The 22,836-nt window shown below is 44.7% G+C and overlaps 2 long non-coding RNA genes across 2 annotated transcripts in view; one reads left to right on the plus strand and one right to left on the minus strand.

Annotated features, from left to right (window-relative positions):
- The window catches only part of LOC128351290 (uncharacterized), a 96,954-nt gene that overhangs the window by 68,455 nt on the left and 5,663 nt on the right, over positions 1-22,836 (plus strand). The window lies entirely within an intron of this gene.
- LOC128351289 (uncharacterized) lies at positions 7,994-19,571 on the minus strand. Its single transcript, XR_008319691.1, has 3 exons — positions 18,909-19,571; positions 16,341-16,428; positions 7,994-8,194 (listed from the first exon to the last, which is right to left on the minus strand). It is a non-coding gene; the product is annotated as an uncharacterized LOC128351289 (long non-coding RNA).

The raw sequence follows: 22,836 nt of genomic DNA on the forward strand, positions 1-22,836 counted from the left end.
GACAAATGGGGGAATAGTGATCCTCTCAGCTATAATACACATAGCCCAAAAAATCACGCATAAAATTGGAGACATTGGCTGACATCCTGACTAACAAAGCACTAGTGCAATAGGAGAAGTACTGGAATTGCATCAGTGCTTCTGAAGAGCTCCAGACTAACACTGTACTGGTGTGTGTGTGCGTGTGTGTGCGAGAAATAGAGTGAGAGCGTGAGAGAGAATGATTTACCCTTCCTCTGGAAGTTCTGTTTGTCACCTGAAAATATATCCCAGAGGGGTGTGTGACCTTTAGTGACATATTTTCAGGTGGCATAGAGCTCTCCCTGGGGAAAGGAGGTCATCAGAATCCACCCCTGCTTAGCCAGTAGTGCAGCTGAGTTACCCATCCTTTTTGGAAGCTCGGGGCTTCATTTGTCAGGTTGTCTGCAACAGTGATTTGTGGTGAAGTGAAGTAAGGCTGAGGCAAATGTTCTCCAACTGTGGCATTCACAGAAAGTAGCATTTTAATGGAGCTGAACAAATGATGAAAAAAATGCCAAACTTGACGAGCATTATTTCAGCTCTGAAATTTCAGTGTCTTTTCATTTCCCTGACTACTGCTTCTTTGGTTCTACCAACCCACATCATTTTGTTTATGAGCAACTGTGATGTTGTCATATCAATCATTACAGCACAATATCATTGGGGGGGGGGAATCATATGGGTTGCCACAGCCGACAGGATTACATGAGAGTGTGGGCAAATGGGGCTGAGAACAGTGAGGAGGAAAGAAAAAAGCTCTGAGAAATGCTGTTTCTGCAGCCACTGTTTCTGAGAACCATTGGAACTGCTTTAAAAGTTCACAACAGCCCTGAGATGCAGTATTATGGAACCATAATGCTGCACATCATGTTAGCCACTGACACAGATGGCGCTTTTCAGCATGAAAACCAATGCAGAACAAGATAAGAAGCTACTACTGATTGGCAGCCCAGTCTTCCAATCTTTTAGGGCAGCTTGTGGTAGATTAAACAGCTGAATTCTCTAATGATTTCCCCCCAAAACCAGAGCAAAGCATTTGCATAAGGGGAAGAAGGAATTTATTACAGCATGTAGTACTTGTAAATGGTTCTGAAGATTTTGGCATGGTATCAAGTAGGCCCATCTTTTTGGGGGTGGGGAGAGAATCAAGACAATTGCCCCAGACCCCATATGTGCCCCGGTCCCATGCCATCACCCCTCCCATGTCTGATGTGCTCCCTGGTCATGCGAAGTGGCGGTGGCTGCCCAGAGTGGCCTCTTCTTTACCCCTCTTTCCCTCCTCCAGTGTAAGCTATACAAGTTGCTGTCATCACTGCTTGCTTGGTTGCACAATCTCTAAGTGCTTGAATGCTAGCCTGAGAATGCTGAGCACCTGTCCTCAGTTGTGTGCAATTGATAGTCTTTATTTCCAATGGCTGTCAACTGCATTTGTGCAATTGTTGCATTAAGCACAACAGCGCTCTTGCGCAACTGCATGGATGTTCGGTTGCAAGGCACACGTAACACTGTGCAGTAGGCCAGCCAGAGTTAGTACTGATGTGAAGGGACTTTTTGTGTATCAGACAGACTTCTATATCTACATGCCAGGCATTCTAGGAGCAGATTGATGCCGAAGAGGACTGGACTACGTATTACCAGTCAGGCCCATTGGACTGACTGATTTCATGTCATCGCTCCACATTAGACCTCTTTCTTATAGTATGTTATGGCACAAGAGCTGTTGTGGCCCAGCTCCTTCTCATGATCTTGGGGGGTAATACGAGTCACAGTTATGAGTCACATTGGAGCAGCCCACACTGAGCTCTTCTCCATGCTAGTGTGTCCCAGTATCCACAATGGAGATAGTGGTGGGGGAAAGCTGTAGTGTGTGTGTTTCCTTCCATGTGGCCAATCTGACCTGGAGGACATCCCATGTTGCCTTGGGTGGTGAAGGAAGAAGCCATGTTGCAGGGGTTTAAAAGACACTAGCGTCATATAGGCGTGACTTGATGTGACTTGAATTAAGTGTGTAAATAGACTCCACTGACATGCATTGTCTGATGATAGAAGTTCTGTCTGCGGTGTCCATGACAACTCATGCAGTTCTACAGGTCATCATTTGATGCTGCACTCATCATCAAGTGATGAACATGTATGTAGATGAACCAACCATAAACGGACCTATGTTTAAGTATATTTACTTAACAGATTTCCCTTTCTCTATGCAAATGGTTATGCTTATCCTTCCCCACATTTATGTCTAAGGCGGACATAAGCAGAATTAGGGAATTCATTTGAGCACTGTGCATCTTGTTTGCTTTGAATCAAGAAAGTCTCATGAAAGCATTCCCTGTGCCATTGCTCTTCTGTGTGGCTTTACCACATTAAAGTAAAAGTAAAGTTGTGCCGTCGAGTTGGTGTCGATTCCGGGCGACCACAGAGCCATGTGGTTGTCTTTGGTAGAATACAGGAGGGGTTTACCACTGCCATCTCCCATGCAGTATGAGATGATGCCTTTCAACATCTTCGCTGCTGCCCAATATAGGTGTTTCCCATAGTCTGGGAAACATACCAGTGCGGATTCGAACTGGCAACCTCTTGCTCTGTAGGCAAGTTACTTCTCCATTGTGCCATTAGGTGGCTTTGACCATATTAGCTTATATCTAATTAAGAGAATAGCTAGTTCTCTGTGTGCACAGTCCTTAGAAAGATGTAATGGTAGTGCATTTGCTTTGCAAAAGGAAGGTACTACCAGCTTCAATCCAAGGATGAGAGGGTAGCAGGTCCTGGGGGAAAAATCTCCATCTGAGACCTTGGATAGCAACTGCTATTCTGCAAAGGCATAGTGGGTTATATGGGCCAATGGCCTAACTCAATAAAGACTGAGCAGCACTGATAATGTTTGGAATGTGGAAAAATAATGGAGTATATTGCATGGGAAATGGCTTTGAATCATTCCTCCACTCCTGTTCTTGACCTATTTCTTCTTCCTAGCAGTAAGTTTGCTACGTCAAATCAGCATGCCAGAGTTAAGAGAAACCCATCTAAAACCAAAGGAGAGGAAAAGGAAAACATGTTCCAGCAGCTGTTTCTGCTTATCACCTTTAATCTCGAATGCACTTTAGAATGTGTGCTTCCTACAGAGGAGGAGGTGGGGGGGGGGGAATCTATTTTTGCTTGATATGAATATGAAAGTAATTTGTTGCCATAGCAATGCATTTCCATCCTCAGAGTTGTGAATGTGATAGTTGCTTGAGGACTGGGGCAAAATGCAGCCATTCTTATATTAGATGTGAAGCATCATGCTCCGCTTAGCTTCTTGGTTGACAACTCTGTTCACCAACTTGTTAAGGATACTGCATTTGCATTCTAGCCATCTTTAGGCATCTGCTGCAACATGCCTTCAGGCCCAGGCCAGTCCTGCTGCTCACCAAAACTGACAGACAGTTTTGCTTGTCCTCTTCTACGGATCGGCAGTCCAACCCCCTGGTGGGAGCTGCAAGCCTTCTTCTCCATTCCTTCTTCCACAATCCTGGCTTCTAGGGTTTTTAGGCAACCCAGCAATCCCTTTCCTGACTCCACCACAAGTGCATGACTCCATGCACTTTGGGTTGCATGAAAGCCCTCATCAAAATGAATGGAGCTCGTGGCACAGGATCAGTTTGGACTAGGATCTAAAACAGTAAAATCCAGAATGTTTTAAGAAAAGTGTTCCCAGCAAATTATTTATTACTAACTTAACCTGCACAGAGCATCTGCGTGCTAGTACTTGATTGTTCCCCTCACCTCCTGCCACAGCCCCCCTCACCTCAGAGATCTCTGCACCCTCACCTGAGCCACACTCCTGCTCCTCCTCCTCCATCCAGTTGCTTCCATCCCCCTCACCCCTCTTGGTCACTCCTCCATCCCTTTACTCCATCCTCCTCACCCCTCTTGATGGTGGATGCAGTGTTGCTGGCGCCTATTGGCCAAGGTGCAGCCCCTATTCCCAGAGACCTCCCCACCCTCACACGAGCCACTCTCCTGCTCCTCCACACAGGAGCAGCAACAGCAGCAGTTGACCAGGCTCTTCCTCGCTACTGCCACCTCCACGGCCGCTCGTCCCCCTGAGGCCGCTGACAGGCCTGGGCCAATCTCTTGCCCTTCCTTTTTTGTTCTCTTCCCCGCCCTTCTTTTTCTCTCTCTCTTTCTCCCTTCCTGAGTTAACAGATCTTGTTCATCTTGTTTCCTCATCTAATTCAAACAAAGACATTCTCTTTCTCCTGAAGGGGCTCTTTTCTCCCTCATGACCCCTCTCTTCACAGACCCCTGACCACTATCCAGACAGACAGATTCCTCTCCTCTACAACCAAGAACATCTTCCAACCAGTAACAGTTGCATTCCAAATGACCTTAACCATCACAGGCTCCTCCTCCCTATCTGCACATGGAATCTCCACTGCCCAATCACCACAGTGCTTCTGCTTGTGAACTCTCACAAGAGCTGCCACGCACGGGATTAGCCATGGGTACGCTTTAGAGAATTATACATATATAGATTAGTTATTATAATAATTTATATACTGCATTTCATTAAAAAATAATCCCGTCATTCACAACATATAATAAAAATCTATTAAAATTATAATACACAATGAAAATCTATTTAATTTTTTAAAAACCCTATGAATATTAAGTATTTAATACAAGTATTAAAAATACAAATCTGTTAAAAAGTTAAAAACAGACACCCAATAAAACAATAAAAGCTGCACACAAAAGCAGCATTAGCAGAAGAGGAAAACAGCACCCTTGATATAAAAGCCCCAGTAAAAAGCCAGGTCTTTATTTGTTTTCTAAAAACTGTGAGGAAGACTGAAGATTGCCTATTGTAGAGCACAGCAGCTGCTGGTAGGGATGTGCAAACCAGCTTGAGGTTGGGCCATCAAACTGGGCCTGTTTGATGACTCACCCTCAAGCCAAACAGGGCACAGTTTGGCTCAGCTCGACTTTGAGCTGAACTCCCCAGGCCACCTTGGGAGTTCTAAATGTGGATTAAACAACAACAAAAACCCCACTGGGTCTGGATCATCTGGTGGCCTCCGGGGGGTGCTGCCACAGAGGGTGGTCTCAGAAGGTTTGCCCTCCCCCCAGTGGCCTCTCCCGGTCTTCTTTGGGCTTTTCTGGCCACACTCTCCTGGCCACATTTTGAAGGCCACAGTGCATGCACACTGGCCATTTGTGTGACGGTGGCCAGTGTACATGTGCAGCAGCCTTCACAATGGCCACTGTGAGTTGGGAGAGGGCCAAAAAGGCCTGAAAAGGATATTAACGGCCTGAAGACTGTGGGGAGACCAGCAGAGGGAGGGAGAACCTTCTCACCTCCCCCACCCCCATGGCTGCAGCAGCACTCCTTGAGGCGGCTGGACAACCCGGACGTGGCAGTGAGTTTGAAACCCCCCGCATTTAGAACCCCCAAACTCAAGCTGATCTGGGGGTGTGTGCACAATCAAACATGCCTAGTCTGATTCGGAAATGCCCATATTAACAGTGGGTTCCGAGCTGTGGACCTTGCCAAGAGTTTCAGTCCTGCAATCAAAGTGAGTCCATGATCTCATATGAGATTCCTGACTTGCCCTGGCTCAAATTTGCAGCAGACATTTTTGACCTTCATGGGTGATCTTATGTCACCATAGTTTATTATTTTGCAAAATATCCTGAAGTCTTGCTGTTACTTGATAAGACAGCTGCCACAGTTCTAGGCAAAATGAAGGCCACTTTTGCTCACCTTGGCATCCCTCAAGAAATCATGTATGACCACAATCCTTCTGTGAGTTCTGTGATGATGAAACTTGCTGCACAGTGGGGCATTACCATTACACGCTCAAGTCCTGGCTATCCACAATCAAATGGCCAGGCAGAGCAAATGGTTCAAACCATCAAGCACATGTTCAAAAAAACTTCACAGGACAGCAAAGACCCAAATCTGGCTCCGCCCAACTTGAGAAACACTCCTATGTGTCTGGAATATGTGCCAGTGTCTGGAATATGCCCCAGCTCAGCTGTTGATGGGAAGACTTCTACACACTATCTTATTTATTTAATATTTTAAATTTTAATGTTTAAAATTTAATATCTAACATTTTAATATATACTTTTACGAACCCCCTCGAACCCAAACCCTACTGGGTATGTGTGTGGGGGGGGCGGGTGGCAAAACTGAGCATGCTTGGTCCGGTTCGATTCCATTCTGGACTGGAACCAAACTAGGCAACTCGTTTTTGTGCACACCCCTATTGCCTTGTGAAACCGTGCAGACTAGAAGCAGACATATACTGAAGCTACCCTCCAAGTTCAAGGGCGACATAAAACAGACGCACTTCTCTCCATTTTCTGGGTCTGGCCAGTGCACTTGTTTGTCTTTGTTGGTCTGCCTTTGGCTTGTGCGGCACTGTGCTAGGCAGCCAAGCATGAGTTGCGTGACCCGCCAGTCTCCAGGCATGTGGGCAGCAGTGGGGCTAGGCCAGCCAGGTGAGAAGGCTGCTGAGCAGCAGACAGCCGCTTCCGCCTGATCATCCAGTGTGGCACCTGTGCCGTGTGCTCTTTGCATATGAGATGGCATGCGCAGCATTAGCGTGGAGAGCCACACAGCATGAGGAGAGCAAGACGGCAGCTTTAAATTGCTTCGCTACATATAGGCTTGGTATGCATAGGTATGATCTGGGTTTTGACACTGTCTTGCACAAGGAAACAGCAAGGTGCCATCTGCACAGCCACAGCCTGAATCCGGATCTTATCTTGACGTTTCAAGCTTAAAGCATTGTATGTGCGTTACAAAATAGTTAGCTGATTTTTAAAGTTTTGATAAGTTTGCAGGCTTGCTGGGTTTACTCAGAAGTAAACAATTTAGTTCAGTGGTCTTACTCTCAAGTAAGAGTGCATAGGATTGCAGCTGTAGAAGTGTGGCTAGCACGGCAGACTATTTTCCTCCATTTTTTCTTTTCTTTTCAAGAGCCTGGTACTCTAGTGCAAATCACGGGATGGGCCAGATGAAGAGCAGCCACCGATTAAGGAAGAGCAACTGCTGTGCGCAAGGCTTGGTTGGAGAACATGTCAGAGGCAACTCCTCCTGAGCCTTCTGCACCCGTGCACAAATTCACTTAAGGGGGGAGGAAGGGAGGGAAATCCGTCAGTCACTTGTGGCCCCTGCTCTTCTCTCTCTCTGGCGCTTTCCAGATTACACGCTACAACAGCAGTAAAATGCTTTGTCTTGGCAGGATCATATTGAAAATGATCCCCAGAATCTCAAACTCCTACAATGGGAAAACAGAGCTACCTTTTTGCGACGCACTTGCAAAGTTGTAGCATTATGATGCAAAGATAAAATCTGAAAGAAGGCATCGGAAATGTGAATGGCACCTTGCTGTCAGCATAGGGACGGCAGTGTCACAACACAGGAAGTACGGAAGCACACTTAGCAGATCGGTAGTGACACCATTGTAGGTTTTAATCTGGAAAGCACCCCTCTCTCTCTCCCAGGAGGAAGTGGTGTAAAATTTGACAGCAGCTTCAAAATGTTAGGGTTAACTGTGGGTTTTTACACCACTTCTTCCTGCACAGTCTGGAAAGCAACCTGGTTCCCCCCACTGTTTTTCTCCCTCCTTCTGGCCCCAGCAAGTAGGAATGGGCAGCAAGGTGGCAAGAATACTGCACACTGGCTGCTGGATCTGGGGAACAGGGATGGGAGGAGAATTGCTGGTTGCCAGGGCCACCATCACATTTAACCCCAACCCCAACCCACACACCCCACCGACTGAAATTGTTGCATTCCTCCCCACTCACCGCTGGTGCTGGTTTCCACCGTGTTTCTCCCCACCCCATGCCACCCATGCCTTCCAAAGCATTTTCTTTGCTGTGTTTCTCTTCCCTCTCACACACACACATTTTCTGGGGCTAGCCTGGTTCCTTTCTTCCTCAGATTGTCTATGCACCATTCTGTATCTGCAGGTTATTAGGAAGTATTTTATTCAGTATTTCCTCTAATTTTTTTTAAAAAGTTTCAACCTTTCCCTGAGTGTATTTTGGTAGTGCATTCAGTGACAGGACTGTCCATGCAAAATGTGGTATCTGCAAGTCAGTAGGAAGCATCTTATTCAGAATTTCCTCTAAAAATAAATCTCCTCCTCCTCTCTATTCGTCTTTTCTTCTTTTTCTTCTAAAAAAAATTGCTTTTATTAGTATTACAAGTAGAAACAGAAAGGTTACATCTCTGAGACTCCAACAAGACCAAACAGGTTTACATACAAGGTCTTATCCTTCAAAACCAAAACAAAGGAAAAATACAACAGTGTTAGTTAAATCTAAGGGGTCCTAAACTAGGTATCAGACATCAGTAGCAATCAGTAAAGAAACTTGAATTCCACAAAGGGAAATTAGAAGGAGAGAAAAAAAGTCTGTCCCAGCATGTCTGATCATCCCTCCTCTCTATTCTGGTGTAAAAATTGATGCATCCAGCCAATTGAAGTGGCAGGATTGAATCAGTGTTTGTCAGTGCTGTTTACGTATTAGCAGAAACAATGATGGTAAATTCCTTTGTTTTCATAAAAGCTTGGGTATTGCAATATTCATGGTGCCTGTGGGTTGATATAATGGTGTTATACAACAGTATAATGATATCCAAGTGGGTCTTCAAAAAATAAATTATCTCTCTCTCTCTCCCCCCACTCTGGGTGGGTGGGAGGGAAAGAGCATGCTTATCTTGCAAAGGGGGGTGGGCGTGTAAATCCATTAGATCTAGGCTCCATAATTACCTAGCTGTGCCCCTGATCAACCTGCCTCATCATGAGCACCCAAGTAGAGCCCTCTCCGATGCTCTTGTCTGGTGGATGGAAACCTTTGGAAGCAGACAGATGGTCTTTCAGACATCCAGATTTTAATCATTTGTTACATGGTGTTTCTCATTCATTTACATTTCTCCAGTCAAGTGTAATGTCTCTGTTTCAGATGATTGACCAGTCAAATAGAAATGAATGCACTGTGGCTTGGTTCAGTCATTTTTCTTTTGGCCCTATCCATTCCCAGCACAGCATCCCTCCAGTGGCTGTTGCTGGTGTGTCTCTTATATTTCTTTTTTTAGATTGTGAGCCCTTTGGAGACAGGGAGCCACATCTGTCTGTCTGTCTGTCTGTCTGTCAATTGCTTGGGCAACTTTGTTGAAAAGCATTATATAAATATTCGTCATATTATGGAGGCAGTATTCCACTGTAGTAGTGAAGCAGGTTGTCTACAAGCCTGTCTCTAGCCAGCAGGAAGAGCATGCACCAAACCTGGCACACAATCCCCACACAAACAATTAATTTGTAAAATATGCACTGCAAAAGATCAAGCAAACCTTCATTTGAACAAGGACTTGAAAGCATAGGCGTAACGATAGGGGGGGCAGGGGGGGCACGTGCCCCAGGCGCCATCTTCGTTGGTCACGTGGGGGGCGCCGCCATGACCCCCACCGATCCCCAAATTTTTTTTTAATTTTTAATACAAATTTCGCCGGGAAGGGAGCACGTCGGCGCCCCCTCCCACGAGCGGTCCCTTCCGCACCCGCGCCCCCCCCCCCACTTCTTTCCTGGCTGGCCTGCCGGCGGGCGCAACAGCAGAACGGGCGCCTTTTGCTCACTGGCTGCTCTCAGCTCGCTGGCTGCAGTGTCGCTCTCAGGCTGATCAGCAGCAGGCGCCGCGCCAGCCAGAATTTAAGAAGAGTCCCTTAAGAGGCCCTCTAGTGGCTTGTTGCAACAACAAGTTGCCAGCGCCGCCGGGTCTCTAGTGTACAGAATCACTTCTGCTTCCAGGCTGCTCCGTCTGTGGAGCTTCTCTCTCCGTTTCCTTGATGTGCTGCTGGGCTGCTGCTTAAATGTAATCATCGCTGCTTGTTTTCTGATGCTTCCCTTCTGGCGGGGGGGGGGGGGGGCGTGTGTGCTTTCCAGAAGGTGTGCTTGCCTTGGGACCTGGCTTTCGAGCCTGGGGAGAGGGGGCAATACGGAAGAGAAGTGTGTGTTGGTTCCCCCCGCCCCTTCCTCCACGCTGCTTCCCCTCTCGTCTTCCTTCTTCACTTTACTCTTATTTACTTTTGGATGGATGGACTGCTCCTTCCTAAGCCCTGTGTGTGTTGTGTGTGTGTGTTGGTTCCCCCCGCCCCTTCCTCCACGCTGCTTCCCCTCTCGCCTTTCTTCTTCATTTTACTCTTATTTACTTTTGGATGGATGAGGGCTGCTCTCCTTCCTAAGCCCTGTGTGTGTGTGTGTGTGTGTTTGTGTCCCCCCACCCCCACTCCCCCCACGTTGCTTTCCCCAGGCGCTTTCTTTAGGGTTGCGCTCCTTCCTTAGCCCTGTATGTGTTTTTTTCCCGTCCCCTCTGCCCTGCCACTTCCCCCACCTTGCTTCAAGTCTGATGTTTGAAAAAAATTGCTTAGTTGGTTTTAAGTGCTTCTAGAGAATTCTAGGAGAATGGTATCAGTGTTCATAAGCAGCATGCAGCATGAGTGCAACACACATGCACAGTTCTTGGACCTTCCCAGCTTTTGGTGAGCTAAAGTCTCTTTCTCCCTTTTTAAAAGGTTTGTTTGTACAATTCAATTTCTTAACACACGTTTGCCCTTTTGAAGAAAGATTGTTTCATGAGGGACATGCAGTGACCATTTCTGTGATTATGACTCCACTTTTTGCAGCAAATACCATCATGGATGTAGTTGGCATGAATCTCCAGGATACTATTGAAAACTATCTTAGAGATGTAAATGGCTTGATATTGTGAAATATTGGAGGGGGGGCCCCACATATCGCTTCAGTCAGAGTTGGCAGTCCTATATAGGTGTTTCTATTCGAACCCACAACCTTTTGCTCCCTAGGCAAGTTACTTCCCTGCTGTGCCATTAGGTGTGGCTTGTATTCCTTGTAAATCTAGGAGTAGGCAGTTGTGGGGTGTGTGTGTGTGTGTGTGTGTGTGTGTGTGTGTAGGATCTTGATTATGGAAGTTGGCTGAGTGTCAGGATGGGACAGGTGTCTTGTGTGTGTGCTGCAGTAGTATTTAGGAACATAGGAAGCTGCCATATACTGAGTCAGACCATTGGTCTATCTAGCTCAGTATTGTCTACCCAGTCTGGCAGCGGCTTCTCCAAGGTTGCAGGCAGGAGTCTCTTGCAGCCCTATCTTGGAGATGCTGCCATGGAGGGAACTTGGGACCTAGATGCTCTTCCCAGAGTGGCTCCATCTCCTGAGGGGAATATCTTCCAGTGCTCACACTTCTAGTCTCCCATTCAAATGCAAACCAGGGTGGACCCTGCTTAGCTAAGGGGCGGCGGCAGGGCACGCATGGCAGGGGGGGCGCAATTTCAGTGCTTGCCCCGGGCGCCGTTTTCCCTAGTTACGCCTCTGCTTGAAAGGTTCAGCCCTAGAACTTGTTTTCAGTCTCTTAAATGTAAAGTGTGCCATCAAGTCAATTTTGACTCCTGGAGCCCACAGAGCCCTGTGGTTTTCTTTGGTAGAGTACAGGAGGGGTTTACCATTGCCTCCTCCTGCACAGTATGAGAGAATGCCTTTCAGCATCTTCCTATATTGCTGCTGCCCAATATAGTACCAGTAGGGATTCGAACCAGCAACCTTCTGCGTGTTAGTCAAGCATTTTCCCACTGCTCCACTTAAGGTGACATTTTCAGTCTCTTAGGTCAGGCCTTTTCAATGTAATTGATCAAAGTTCTCTGTGTTTTATTTTGTGTGTGTCCTTGATTAAAAAGAGAAAGAGACTAGGCTTAAATATGCCTGACCTCTGCCTGCATGATTTCTTAAGGACAATACTTTTACAACACAACATTCTTGTTTCTGATAGCTTCCTTAGACAGACCCATGGCCTGAAACTCTTTGTAGTTTCCACTATCTATGTGAAGCCAGTATCAGTGGTCAGGTTTCAACAGAGTTTACAAGCAAGCAAAGCTTACACAGGGGGTTAAATTTCTGAGTCCTCAGCATTATGGCGAGCCCCTGGTGGCGCAGTGGTAAAACTGCTGCCCTGTAACCAGAAGGTTACAAGTTCGATCCTGACCAGGGGCTCAAGGTTGACTCAGCCTTCCATCCTTCTGAGGTCGGTAAAATGAGTACCCAGAAATGTTGGGGGCAATATGCTAAATCATTGTAAACCGCTTAGAGAGCTCTGGCTATAGAGCAGTATATAAATGTAAGTGCTATTGCTATTGCTAAGTGCTATTATCTCTTGGCTAAATATAACTAATGTTAGTGCTTTAATTTTCAACAACCTGGAGCCCAGCATCCCTCTGCTGCCCTGGATGCTTTATTCGTGAATGAAACCAGGAATCCACCACTGTACTACAGAAAAATCTACCTTCTCTTTTTACCCAGTCTGATAAGAACCCTGTTGTTTTTCATTGGATTTGGACAAGGCAAAAGCAACCATGACATTGTGAAGTCATTACCCCCTTGAACAAACAGGGCTGCTGTCTGACTCCAAAACGTTAGCTGGTTGTCAATATAAAAGCACTCCCAGCAATAATCCTACATGGTATAATAACCTCTCCTAGCATACTCTTTCACTTTCCCCTGTATTATGTCTTGCTGAAATGACAACTCCAAAAAAGCAGCTGCGCTGGTGGTAAAAGCAAGGATCTTGATTAATGGTGACGATTGTCAGGAACCAAGAAATCCTGAACCACCACCACGATTGCCTTTTTAAGGCATGGAGCCGGAGCCTGACTCTTGAAATTATGTCCCAAAGGAGTGCAGCAGAGACTGTGTCTGACTGCTGAATGTGCAAGTGTGCTGCCTCTGGAATGGAATTCTTGCCTCCAGGAGAAACACGGAAGTCAATGGGGTTGTGTCACTGACTGTATCGGAGAGGAGACTTCAAGGCTAATAATTCTCGGTATGTTTCACACTGAGAATTCTGCCATGAAAGCAGCACAAGTCAAAAGGCAGTGCACCTGGAGAAGGAACAAAACCAGCATGCAAGGACTGGCCAATTTGATCTCTAGGAGGCTGATTTCCTATCAGAAGTGATGATTACTTGAACCACGTTTTAAGGAGGAAACGTTAACAGGTGGTGACTGAAGCTGCATCCTCCTGCTGCTTCAAAAGTGTTTTTATGTTGAACTATATTTTCACATGATTATAATATGTATTAAAGCAGCAGTTGGAGGCTGCCCCCCGTCCCGAGATCAGCCTATTATATCACTGAGCTATTCCTTGTGTGTATTGCTGCAGCATCTTGCCTGCACAGTAAACTTGATATATCTTTTTAATATCTTATTTTAAGTTAAGTTAGCTTAATAACTTATTTTGCTGTTTTAGTGTGTGCTTTTATTATCTGTGTTTAACATATTTGATATGTTTAACATAGTTGCTTTGTTGTGTTTTTTGTTAAAGGTAAAGGCAAAGTGTGCTGTCGAGTGAGTTTCAACTCTTGGTGACCACAGAGCCCTGTGGTTTTTCTTTGGTAGAATACCAGCATCTTCCTATATCTCTGCTGCCCGATAAAGGTGTTTCCCATAGTCTGGGAAACATACCAGTGGGGATTTGAACCGGCAACCCCTTGCTTGATAATCAAGTCATTTCCCCATGTTAACTGCCCTGATAATTTTGACTGAATGATGGAATAAACATGAAATAATCAACAAGAGACCTCCATAGAAACTCTGTGGGTAACAATACAAGGGCCTGAAAGGAAATGTGCTACTAGGGACGTGCTAGTACCCTCCTGATCAAACCACTGACAGTGACCAGGAGTTGCAGAAGGAAAAATGGAAGGACAATGAACTGCACTCAAAAGAAGATTGGATGATAAAATTCTTGGAATATGCGGAGATGGCAAAACGTACATACTGATAAGAGATCAAAATTTGGAAGGTTTTAAAGAAGATTGGAAATCATCCTTACTGTACCTAAAGAACTATTTTCCTAATATCAATTTTTCAACAGGGTTTGAAATTTTGTAATATTAGCAGGTTGAGTAGACTAAAATCGAGTTTGGTAAGATAGGATATATGTTTTGAATTATTATAGCAAGGGTTAATTGTATAGTTAGTGATTCACGCTGATTGGTGAGCTGGAAGTCAATTTTTGTTTAATTAGATGTAATGAGATGTTTAAGACATTGTTAAAATCAATAAAAATTTAAAGCAAAAAAAAAAAAGGAGTTGCAGAAGGAAAGAGGCATCAAAGAGAGACAGAGCTGTAAAAATGGGTGACTTCAATTACCCACACATAGACTGGGTAAATTTGGATTCAAGTAATGACAAAGAGGTCACATTTCTAGACACGCTGAATGACTGTGCCCTAGAACAGTTGGTCATAGAACCCAGCAGAGAGAAGGCAACCTTAGACTTAATCCTGAGTGGTGTATAGGACCTGTTTCGAGATGTCAGTATAGAGGAACCTTTAGGGAGCAGTGACCATAGAGTGATCACATTCGACATACACGTGAGGAGAGAATCGCCAAGGAAATCTAACACAAACATTTTGAATTTCAGAATAGGAAACTTCTCTAAACCAAACTTCTAAAGTTTGGTTATAAGAAAACTGAAAGGGAAAATCAGGAGAGTCTCTTTGCTCCAGAATGCATGAAGTTTTTAAAAACCACAATACTAGAAGCCCAGTTACAGTGTATACCAAGAAGGAGGAAAAGTACCACCAAGTCCAGAAGGATGCCAGCATAGCTAACAAGTATAGTCAAAGAAGTAGTCTTTCCCCCCTGTATAGGGGAAGGCCTTCAGAAATTGGAAATTTTGTCCAATTGAACAGAAGGGAACACAAACTCTGGCAAAAGAAATGCAAGGAGACAATTAGGGAGGCAAAAAGACAGTTTGAAGAACATTCAGCTAAAAGCATCAAATTGAATAACAAAAAACTTCTTTAAATACATCAGAAGCAGGAAACCTGCCAGGGAGGTGGTTGGACTTTTAGATGATGAGGGAGTGAAAGGGATAATTAAGGAGGATATGGAGATTGAAGAGAAGCTAAACTAGTTCTTTGCATCAGTCTTCACGACAGAGGATACTAAGTGTATACCTATGCCTGAATTGAACTTCTCAGGGACAGAGGCTAAAGAACTGAGTCAGACAGAGGTGATGAGGAATGACATTCTAAACTGTCTGGAAAAATTAAAAAAAAATTACAGATTGCCAGGGCCAGATGGCATCCACCCAAGAATCCTTAAACAACTCAAATGTGAGATTGCAGACCTCCTTGCAAAAATATATAACTTATCCCTACAATCAGGCTCTGTACCAGAGCACTGGAAAGTAGCCAATGTAACAGCGAGATGTGGCTGTAGAAAAACTGAATCAAAATTATCCACAATTTGTGGTCGGTGCCATGGGCAGTCATGCCTTAATGCAAATCCACCAGATTTGTCAGAAGCAGGTGAAGATTATATTGAAAAGAATGACATAACCACACATTTTCAGTCAAATGAAACTAAAAACGAAGAAGGAAAGTCCAACATTGCCATTGACCTTCAACATTCTGATTCATTTGAAGGTGATGCCCTTAGCAAAGTTTTGAATTGGATACTCCCAGTATAAGCCAAGCTGTGAAGAAAACAAGATTTTTCTAAATGGCAACTTGTGGATTAGGTCTAATGGGAATACCACATTAAAAAAAAGTACTGGTATTCTATCTCTTGGGTGGTGTGAAAATGAATATGTAGGAGGCATGTTTCATGAACTGCATGTCCTTCATGCGTTCCTTGAGGCACGTAGCAAAAAAGAAAGGGGAAACCTCCTCTTGCAACTGACACTAAATTTTATGCTTCTTAATTATATTTAAGTTTTATTTTGAAGGAAAAGTTTATATGAGTGAGCTACAGCCAAAAGGGATGGCTCCGTTGCAATGAAGTAACATTCCACAGAAACCTTCACTTTATGGCAAAACCATTGGTTGAAATCTACACTGAACACCACATTTCTATAGCGAATTTGATGCTCTATGATTTTCATATTTAACATTTTCCCATTAGAGTAATGGTTTGTGAGATATATGTGAAAAACCATTGTTGGTGGCCATTTCCCCAAGATTCAAAATTCAAGTCATAATGATCAAAACTTTTAGTATGTTACAACAGTGTCCTCAACATCTGTACCAATTTGCAAAATTTTGGGTCCCCCAACCCCTGGACTACCAGCGATTATCACTCTTCAGCATAACGAAACGTGAATGGCAGAAGCCCGATGAACTTGATCAAGAGGGCTTTAAAATCCCATGGGAATTGGAGACAAAAGCTCATAATTAATACAAAAATAAAAATACTAAAGATAGAGATAAAGATGCTACAGGCAGAACTAGGGAGGTTTTGGGGGTGCTTACCAAATTCCATAACAAAATAGCAGTGAGGCATTGGAACAGAACAGGCAAAGCAATCCTGTCTTCCTTCAGACCGATCACCTTGTTCCTTCTATATGGATTCCAGAAAACAGAAACATACAAATATTGCAGATATAAGGCTTCTGTATTTCAAACCAATATAAATGTACTTTTAAAAATTTAATTGGAACAAATCAAAATTCTGGACAGCACCAGGAATGAAGTTACTGTTCTTTGTACAGTCCTGCACACAAAACTGTGCTGTAAGAAGATAAGACTAGGGAATTATGTAAAATTCTCTATGAGCAGCACAGCACTTGAAAGAGTAAATATTACTTCTTAACATAAAAGACTCACATTAATTCATTGCTGAGAAAATAAGCAATTGGGAAGTATAAAATATAAAGCTTCAAGCTGAATGAATTCACATGCGGTTGGTTCAGAAATGGTAGCAGAGGCAGAACCATCCACTTGCCTATCCAAGGAAACCGAGGATGAGAGAAACGCATTGGGCAGTATTTGCTCACGGTCAGATCTGACTGATTTGAATATTTAGGGCTGGAAAGCATTTCAAAACTTGCTTTTTAAAAGTTTATTTAAATATTTATATCCCATTTAACAAAAATGCCAAAGGTAGCCTTCATCTACTATTTTAAAGCAATCAGTTTATTTTAAAATATGAACAAGTTGTTCTAGTAAGAACTAATCAGCCTACTTTCCTTTCACTGTCATTTGCTGCTATCTTACTAATGTGAGCTAGTAAATGTGTTCATCAACTTTGGTAGTCCAGATATTGTTTCCTGTTTTTGAAGAAAGTTTTTTTAAAAACAGGATTACATTGGATAAGATTTTGCCCCTGAAGAAGGCTTCTGCCAAAAAGCATTGGGCTCAAATAAATAAGTTTACAGCACCGTGGGACTTTTGCCACTTCATGTGCAACTGTATTTGGTGCTTCTCATTTTTCTTCACCATCTTGGATTGGGGTGGATGACATCATCAAAAACTATGCCGTTGAGGTGTCCATATCTGTCCCTACAACTGTACCCGATTTGGTTCATATTGGATCAGGCGTTGTGAAGTTGATAGGGTGTGGTGGGGACACACAGACACACACACAGAATGCCAGGTGATCTCATAAGCCTACTGGAAAGTAGGCTAAAAATGGACTTGGGGCAGGGGGAGGAGCAGCAGATAAAAACAGGAAAAAGTAAATAGGGAGCAGATGCCACCCAACATACTGAATTCATTTGCCAGTCAGGTCAAGGGTCTGCTGAATCAGGAAGTACTTTAGTTGGTGCTGAAACACCAGTGGGGAGGGTGCTAATGGACTTTCCTCAGGTGCAGCCCAAGGTGTTGCAATGTCTGAGGCAAGGCAACAAAGGCTGCCTTGCCCCATGACCTTGCTGGGGCAGCTCCCTTTCAAAGCCAAGCTTTGCAAGCATTGGAAGCAGCGTGGAGGATAGAAGGTCGCCAGGAGCCTCCTCTGCTCTCTTCATGTTTCTTGCAAGCTTTGTGAGCAGTGCGAGTAGAGGTGCTTGTTGCAAGGGTCAGATCTGTCCAGTATTGCTGCTCTAATGGCAGCAAGGAGGGCATCTCCCCCCCCCCTTTGCTGGTGCCCCAGTTATTTGCCGCCTGAGGTGTCTGCCTCATCTTGCCTCATGAAAGGACTGCCGCTGCTCCCTATAATGCTTAGGGACAATTTACCACGTGATGTGATATAATCATGTTGGATGACTTCTTGCCCCTGCTCTGTAACTTTGGCTGCTGTTGGTAAGGGCAGGGGAAATTGAGAATGCAATGAAGAAATGTCACATGGTACACATACCTAAAAATTAGGGGTGAAGAACTTGTTAGAAGTGAGAATTCTAAAGCATTGCTCTTAGCACTGCAGTAACCTCTTCTGGACACTAGAGGCATGATGAAATATTAATAGTAGTGGTGTGCACTAAACAAATTTTGCGTTTCATTTTGAGCTCAAAACAAAACACAAAACCCTCAGCACGTTTTGTTGAAACACTGGAAACATTTTGAGTTCATTTTGGTGTTTTGAGTGTTTCGGCCATAGGGAACTGGCAGCATCACTACTCCCTCTGCTTGCCACTCTGCCTCACACCCTTCCGGACATCTTGTGGGGTTTTTAATTGAAGCCCTAACTCTGATGGGAGCAGGGAGAAGAAGTGCCTTTAAGGTGGGAATTTTTAAAAGCATTGTGGGGTCGGGGTGTCTATTTATGCTGTGTGTGCCATACACAGTGGCACCCCTGACCCTACAGTACTGTAGTGCACAAACCAATGTTTTTTTTAAAAAAAATCCTCCCAAATAAATAAACAGCCTTTATGGGGGAGGGGACTTTTTTTGGAGGGGAGTGAGCAACAATGGGGTAAGTCTAAGGTATTGGGGGAGGGGGGAGGGAAGGGAAAGGAAAGGGGATTACTGTGGCCTCTTCTAAATTAATCCCCCTGGCCTATTGTCCTAGTGCCTACCTAAAATCCCTTCCCCAAAGTTGGCCCTATGTACAGATTAAGAACTTAAGTTCTCTAATAACCTGATCAGTGACCAAGGGGGGCTTACCTTCTGGTGTCTCCTCTCAGTCGCTTCTGCTGGAGTCTGTCTAGGTGTTGCTTCCCAAGGCACTTGGGCTGAGACTCAACAGCTTGTGGGAAGGCCAGTGGGTACCAGTCAGGCACCCACCCACCACCCACCCAATTTTTTTAAAAGCTGGAAAAACACAAAAAAGGAACACCAGGGAAACAGAGAGAGCCTGGGTAGGCTGGGCACTAGACAGAAATCACAGCACACCAGCCTACCCCCACCCCCAAAAGAAGTCCAGTCGAGGCACACAGCAGTAGTAGTAACCCAGTTATTAAAGCCACTGGGAGCTGGTTACAAGAATAAGAAGAAATTCACACAAGAAAAAAATTTCAAAGCAGCACCCAGTTAAAACCACTGTGGCTGCTGGTACAATTTTAAAAAAAGAAAGAAAGAAAAAGCTGTTGTTGGCACTACAAATTAAAAGGAGCAGGGAAGAGAGGGAGGTAAGCCACAGGCACTCTCTGTCTGTCTGTCTCTCCCTCCACTGGACCAGCAGGCCCCAAGCAGGCCACCACTCTGCTTTCCTCTGCTGCAATCTCTGTCCTTCCTCTCCTATACCTTGCTTTTCAAGAGGCACTGGCTCACTGTAAGGGCTCTCTGCCACCTAGGCCCTTAAATACAATTGAAACTCCCTCCTTTGGCCTCACCTCTCCCTCCTGCCTCTCTCCAGCCAATGGGGGCACAGTTGCCCATGACAACACTTGATTTGGATCATAACAAGCCAACCACAAAGCAAGGAGATCTTAAGTCAATCAGAAGCCAGTGCTAGAAAACCAACCAGCAACGGAAAAACAGCCCTCCAAAATGGCACTCAAAACAAATTGAGTCAAAATGGGGCTCTTTTGTTTCAAGCTTGAAACAGGCCCTTTATTTCAAGGCTGTTTCGTTTCAAGCTTGGAGCACTAGAAACAGCTGTTTGAGCTTGAATAATTTTGAACTCAAATTGTTTTGCACATCCCTAGTTAATAGGTTTGTCTTGGTCAGTTAGATTCAGTTGTTGAAGACTAGTGCCTGCTTGAGTATCTTGCTCTCTCTTAGTATGTTATGTTTTAGTTCCTTAATAAATCTTTATTTGTTTTTGAACTCAACCTACTGTCTCTAGATAATATCTTGGGTTAAGCATCTTTACCACCAGGACATACTTTGCTGTGTGAGGACTTTAATGTTTTCCCTCAAACCCCTCAACAGAACTCACCACTTGGGTGTGGGTTTTGGCTAGGGGTGTGAATGATCTGTGGTTCGAGCACTGGTTCAGCAAGGGGAGAGGAGTGGGGAGTGGGTGCTTTAAGAAAGAGGAGAGAAGGTCCTTACCTGCTCTCCACTATCTCATGCAGTTTCCTGCTGGGGCAGTGCTTGGCCCAAGTACCCCTATGCAGCACCAGAATGCACATGGCATGTGCGGGCGCCATTTGTGTGCTGGTGCAGTGTGGGGGTATTTGGACTGAGCGCCTCCTGAACAGGAAGCTGCATGGGGCGGCGGAGATCAGGTAAGGACCTGCTCTCCTCTTTCTTAAAGCTTCCACTCCCCTCCTTGCACTGAACTGGTGCTTGAACCGCGGTTTGTGCATACCCCTAGTTTTGGCAACATTTCCATGGCAGGTGTAACACCTGCTTCCATTCTGCGTATCAGTTCCTGAGTATTCTTTATACATTGACCTGAATAGAAAGAACAGAAAGTACAATTTTAGCACAATCTTAGCTCATTTCAGGTGTATTTTCTCTCTCCCAGCAGTGAAGAACAGCACGTATAGCACCATTATACATACATCTGTGGTATATTCATATTTAGAATCCTGTGAGGTCACTCTGCCTCAAAAGGCTGAAAGAGTACAGGTGGGCAATTAAAATGATCAAGCACTTTTCTCAAAGGCCACAGAGCCTGGAGCTTCTTACTTTATGGGAGGGAAAGATGACTAAGAGCCAGGGGCTAGACGTTTATAAAATTATTAAAGATATGGAAAGAGATGATAAAAATGTTTCATCCTCTTTCTTCCTATTAGATTAGAACTTTGGGACACTGAACCCTTTTGACTGGAAGTACATTCAAGATTGCCAAAAGGAAAGATTCATTTCCCCCCACAATGCATGATTAACTTATAGGACCACTAGATGTGGTGATGGTCTCTAGCTGAGATGTCTTTATACAAGATTTAAAGAAAGACCCATACAATGAATATTAGCTATGAAAAGCGTATTAAAAACATCATTGGCCTCTTAGAACCAGATGCTGGGGACAAAACAACAGAGTGCCTATTGTTTTTATAGCCTGCTTGTGAGCTACCAGAAGCTACCAGTTGATGGACCTGATAGTCTTTGATCTTAGCCAGCAAGTGACATTTTATGTTCCTTTTTTAAAACCACTTTTACTGAGCATCACTGAGTTAAAAAAAAAAATCAAAGTACAGACCGATATATTTGTGGGCTTTAAACATTCCAAAATTGCTCACAGTTTGCTTTGGTTTTTTCTTTGTCCTTTCCTGAGATAAGCAGTTCATATTTTTGAATATAGGAAATGGGAATTAAGTCCCAGAACCCTCTGTCCTGCTTCCTCTTTTTGCTTATGATTTTGGGAAATATAGGCCACCTTTGCACATAATACCAAACCAGAGGCGAGCAAGCCAGAAGTTCAATTTCATGGTCAGCTGAATGCATGAAACTGTGGTTTTGTCACAAAAGTGACCTGAGATTTTTAAGCCGAAACCATAATCTGGACCTTCAGTTTGTAGTGAATTTCGCTGCTCCAACCTGAGGTTTGAAGGTGGCATCGTGTTGTCCAAATTCTGCCAGTGCTGTAACCTGGGCTTTGTGTTGTGCTGCTGTCAAAATGATAGAGAGGGTGGCTTGGACCAGCCCAGAAACGTGGCAGCTCTGTGCTTGTTGCGCTTCTCGCTGGCTATCTCTTGGAGCACTTGACTCACCCCCCTGCCCTGGTCTTCACATTCCTCCAGACATTGCCTGGCAACAGGGGTGCTGTTGCCGTGTCCCAAGCTTCACAGCATGTTGAATGGGATGAGAAGATAGGCACTTTGTGGAGAGGTCCACAAATCAAGTGATGAAAAGGTATTTGCACAAGCACATGCAGTCCCAGTGGCACCATGAACCAGGCAAACTGGTTGTTTCCCAACAAAGATAACACATGCCAGGGGAGTGATACCCAGAGTTTGGGTTGAAAGGCAGCCCCAGGAATTACTGAGTGCTCTATTTTTTGGTACAAATTAGTAGGAGAAGGGCGGCCCAGCCCCTTCTCCTTGGGTACCACTACCAGCATATACTTTACGGCATTACTAATGAGAAGAACCATCCTGGGGTATGTTGGGCTGGATCGCTAATCATGTGTGATGGTGCCTCTTATGTCAAGAATCGCTCTCTCGTGAAACTGGCAGGTCATAGAAACATGCACACATGTGGGCCAGAGAGCTTTTGCCACCCAGCCCAATTGCTAGAGCTACACATGCCCTAGCAATGGAAGAGTATCACACCAATACCTTTCCAGGTCAGGCAACTGGTGGACAGTTGGGTGAAAATGCTCACTCTGGTACATGCTCATCCCTCAGCACATAGGCATGTTGATTTTTGCTCAGTACAGCCACCATGCTTGCCAGGGATAAGGGCTTCCCTCACCTGTGATTCTCTGTGGCAGCTGATTTGTATATGCCACAACAGTGGTCCCAGCCTGGGAATTTTGAATGTGTACTAGAAGCCGTCCCCTATCTTGCCAGACTGATCCCACAGGGAAACAGCCAGACACATGGAGTGGTCCAGACTCCTTTGGAGTCTTTAGGGATTCCGTGTAGAGGGAAGGAGAGGAGTATGATTTCTATTTTTTAAACACATATTCCGGGAGCCCCACATCAGCAGGGGCCCCCATAGTTGGCTGGCCGAACTCATGAGCGTGCACTCCTCACAG

The sequence above is a fragment of the Hemicordylus capensis genome, chromosome 3, assembly GCF_027244095.1.
Source record: "Hemicordylus capensis ecotype Gifberg chromosome 3, rHemCap1.1.pri, whole genome shotgun sequence".
NCBI classification, from domain to species: Eukaryota; Metazoa; Chordata; class Lepidosauria; order Squamata; family Cordylidae; genus Hemicordylus; species Hemicordylus capensis.